General features: G+C 41.9%; 1 protein-coding gene across 1 annotated transcript in view; it reads left to right on the forward strand.

Moving 5' to 3' along the window:
• Nucleotides 1–4,696, forward strand: part of FAM126B (family with sequence similarity 126 member B) — an 81,595-nt gene that overhangs the window by 9,063 nt on the left and 67,836 nt on the right. The window contains exon 2 of the mRNA XM_023510385.1: nt 2,556–2,688. The gene's annotated coding sequence lies outside the window, so the exon portion shown is untranslated. The remainder of the gene's footprint in view (nt 1–2,555; nt 2,689–4,696) is intronic.

Here is a 4,696-nt window from a genome sequence, read left to right on the forward strand (position 1 = left end):
AGACAGAGCCTCAAGCTGTCACCCTGGGTAGAGTGCTGTGGCATCACAGCTCACAGCAACCTCCAACTCCTGGGCTCAAGCGAGTCTCCTGCCTCTGTCTCCCAAGTAGCTGGGACTATAGGTGCTCGCCATAATGCCTGGCTATTTTTTGGTTGCAGCCATCATTGTTGTTTGGCAGGCCCAGGCTGGATTTGAACCCGCCAGCTCAGGTGTATGTGGCCTTAGCCGCCTGAGCCACAGGCGCCGAGCCCCAGAGTGGTCTTTCTAAAGGGCCTGTCGCACATTACTCACTTTCCACAAAATCTTTTCATATTTTCCCAATTGTAGTGGAATAAAACATTGCAGTCAGCATGACTTTAGCATATTGTAATAGGTGAACTAAATTTTGCAATAGGATGCTGTAATAGGTAAATTAAAGATAACAGAAAAATCTCAAATGATTTTTTTACGTTTACCTTCAAGAAACTTTAAGTATGTTATTTTAAAGTTTATTTGTTCAGGCCAGGTAGGGTGACTCCCTAGCACTGAAGGGAGGCTAGGGTGGGAGGCTAGGGTGGGAGGCTGAAGCGGGTGGATTGCTTGAGCTCAGGAGTTTGAGACCAGCCTGAGCAAGAATGATACCCTGTCTGTACTAAAAATAGAAAAATTAATTGAGGGCAGCACCTGTGGCTCAAGGAGTAGGATGCTGGCACCATATACCAGCGGTGGTGGGTTCAAACCCAACCCTGGCCAAAAAAGAAAGATTAGTTGGGCATTCTGGTGGGTGCCTATAGTCCCAGGCAGTTTCAGATTACTGTGAGCTAAGCTGATGCCACAGCACTTCAGTCTGGGACAACAGAATGAGAGTCTGTCTCAAAAAAAATAAAAATTATTTATTTGGTATTACTACCTAACAAATTGCCCCAAAACTTAAAGACAATACAAAAAGATTAAACATTTTTTATGACTCTATAGGCTTGAGTGGGCAGCCTCTCTTTTGAGTTCCCTTGGCTTTCTTGTGTAGCTGAATTCACATGGATAACTGACTGAACTGGAAGACCCAAGTCACATGTTGGCAGTGGTATTTGCTGTCCATTGAAGTGCCTCAGTTCTTCTCAGTGTGCCCTTTCATCCTCTAGTAGCTAGTCTGGCATCCTTAGGTGACATTTGCAAGGTGGCCTCCTAAGAAAGTGAAGGTGGAAACTGCAAGACCTCATTGAGGCATAGGCTTTGAACTTACATGTGTACAAATGGTCCTTTCATTATGTTCATTCAAAACAAGTCACAAGTCTAGCCCAAACATAGGGTGGACTGCCTCCCAATTGGCCTCCCAGAGTGCTAGGATTAGTGCTGCACCTTGCCTAAATCCAACTTTCTGGAAACACTGTTTATCATTTCTGGCTGAACATTATTCCAAGCAGAACTGATCCTAAGGACAACATCCAGAGTGTTAACTGACATAGTAGTTATATAGTTGCTTCCTTAGGTAGACCACAGGTTTGTGTTTTAGTAATGACCCATTGCAGGAGCTGGGCATGATAGTGCATTTCAGATGTTTTGGTGATGCCTTGGTCAAGAGATTGGAATTTTGAGGTCTTGTTTGGAGGCAGAAATTTTATTGTCATGTTTATGGAATGATTCACTTGCGGGTGGCCAGGACAGTTGTCTACTGTCAGTAGACTAGACCATTTTTTCTTCATTTCTTGGTCCGTATCCCTTACCCACTCCTAAAACAGGGCACCAGTCATCCTTGAGCATTTATTTGGTCCCCAAGTCATGAGGAGGTCTTTGGGCTTCAGGTTTTTGAATGTGTGTGGCTTTCCTGATTGCTGAATTACCAAGGGCTTTAGTTTCTCTCCAGTTGAACTAGCACAAAGCTGAACTGTGAAATGTTCTTTGGAAAGTTTTCTGCACTTACATTTGTCATCGTTCATGATGAGGCTCCTGTCAAGCATCACCTTGAAAGAATCTACTTGTCAGTGTTAAAGATGTCTTTATCTCTGAAGCCTCTGCTGAAGTCTAGGAAATTTTTTTTTTTTTTTTTTTTTTGCAGTTTCTTTGGTTACTGCTTTCAAGAAAATGTAGAAAATCAACCTTTTCTTTCAGTGTCAGCTGTTTGAGTTCTTTCCTTTGGGCCATTGTGTCTCAATTAACTGTAAGATTTTTAAGTAATTGTAGGATGTACCTATAATTCTGACTAGTCCTTCATGTTGAAAGAATTTTCCACCAAACATGATAAACAATAGGACATTAGGCCTAATCTAACACATGGCAATAATAAAACATGAGAAAAATAACTCATGCTAAAGAAAAAATAATACAACTAAGTGACAAAACCCACACCTTCTACCCATTGGTGTAGAGTGGACTCGTTACATTATAGAGTAAATACTATGTCACAGTCCAAAGTGGACAAGATACAACCTATAGAAGTGAGTCTTCCACTGAGTATGTGTGCATGTCCAGTCTGTTAAAATTAGGTCATCTTAAGGAAGTGGTCAACTATGGAGGTTCTATTGTATTTTAAATGTATATATTCAAAGTGTATAATATGATTTTTTTTGTTGTTGTTGCAGTTTTTGGCAGGGGCCAGGTTTTAACCCACCACCTCCAGTAAGGGGCCAGCACCCTAATCCTTGAGGCACAGGGACCACCCTAATGTGATGTTTTGATATATGTATGCAATGTGAAACTACTGCCACGGTTAAGGTAATTAACATATCCATTAACATTGTTAACATTTTTTGTGTACACTGAGAATATTTAAGACCAACTTTCTTAGCAAATTTTAATTATACAATTCATCATTATTAACTATGGTTAATTAGGTCACTATAGTTTAAAGAAGAGTCAACTAGTTTTTATTTTTTATTTGAATAGGTTTTGGTGGGGGGGGGGGGTTTGCAGTTTTTGGCTGGGCTGGGTTTGAACCCGCCACCTCCAATATATAGGGCCGGCGTCCTACTCCTTGAGCCACAGGTGCCACCCCTTTTTTTTTATTTTGAGACAGAGTCTCACTATGTTGCCCTTGGTAGAGTGCTGTGGCATCACAGCTCACAGTAACCTCAAACTCCTGGGCTTAAGCAATTCTCTTGCCTCAGCCTCCCAAGTAGCTGGGATGACATGCGCCTACCACAACGCCTGGCTATAGTTGTTGTTGTTGTTGTCATTGTCGTTGATGAGCAGGCTCGGGCCGGGTTTGAACCCGCCGGCCTGGTCTTTGTGGCTGGTGCCTTAACCACTGAGCTATGGGCACTATGCCATTTGAACACGTTTTAAAACAGTTTAAAAACTTTCATCAAAGCGTGGCGCCCGTACCACAGCAGTTATGGCACTGGTCACATGTACCGAGGGTGGCAGTTTCAAACACTGTCTGGGCCAGCTAAACAACAGTGACAACTGTAACAAAAAAATAGCCAGGCATTGTGGTATGTGTCTATACTCCCAGCTACTTGGGAGGCTAAGGCAAGAGAATGGCTTAAGCCCAAGAGTTGGAGGTTGCTGTGAGCTCTGAAGCCACAGCACTCTACTGAGGGCAACATAGTAAGACTTTATCTCAAAACAAACAAACAAACAAATAAACTTTCATCAAAATGTTTATTTTCCTAACTACTCATTTTCATATAATCTGGTCTTTCCAGTCACAGTTTTGCAAGCCATGCTACTTTTTTAGGAAATAACTATCAAATGTTGGCAAAAAGTTATACTGTGAAATTTGATAGTATACACAAGGACTCTAAACATCCGTCCAGCTGAACTGTAATGATGGTGTGTCTTCAAAGAGTAGAGGCTTTTTGCTTAGTCTTGCTTCCTATTTTAACACTCTCACTTCAGTAGAAATATAGTAGAACTTCTGTAAGTTGACCACCCAAAGGACCGTAATAAACTGGTCAACTAACAGAGTTGATCAACACAAGGAACTAGGCCTACTATACTAATACATGTGGTGCATGTCCAGTCTATGAAAATTAGGTCAACTTAAGAAGATGGTCAATGCAGGTCGGTTATGGAGGTTCCTCTGTATTACATCTTACACCTTATCAACATTAAATTGAGGCATAGCTGAGATGGCTGAGACTACTGATTTGTTGCTACGTCTCTTTATTGCCTAGTCAGAATTATGTTTGTCATAAAGAGGTAAAAAGGGGGCAGTACCTGTGGCTGAAAGGAGTGGGGCGCCGGCCCCATGTACTGGAGATGGTGGGTTCAAACCTGGCCCTGGCCAAAAACTGCAAAAAAAAAAAAAAAAAGAGTAAAAAGTAACCATTGCTTAAACAAGATAATAGTTTATTTCTTTTGTCTTGAAAAAACACATACACGCACACACAGAGGTAGACAGTCTAGGGGGTATATGCCAACTCCATAGGTTGTAAAGGACCCAGGGTGCTTCTTTACCCTTTGCCATCCTTAGTACGTGGCTTTTGTCCTCAAGATTGCCTGTGATGCTGGATCCCTAGCCATCACATCCATGTTCTAGACAGAAGGAAGGAGAAAGGAAAGCATAGACAAAAGGTGCACATCTCTCATCTTTTAATTATTTTTTATTAAATCATAACTTTGCACATCGATGCATTTATGGGGTTCAGGGTACTGCTTTGATATACAATGTGAAATGCTTACCTCTCATTTTTTTTTTTTTGAGACAGAGCCTCAAGCTGTCCCCCTGGGCAGAGTGCCGTGGCATTACAGCTCACAGCAACCTCCAGCTCCTGGGCTC

This window comes from Otolemur garnettii, unplaced genomic scaffold (assembly GCF_000181295.1).
Source record: "Otolemur garnettii isolate 467f Iridium unplaced genomic scaffold, OtoGar3 scaffold00013, whole genome shotgun sequence".
Lineage (NCBI taxonomy): Eukaryota > Metazoa > Chordata > Mammalia > Primates > Galagidae > Otolemur > Otolemur garnettii.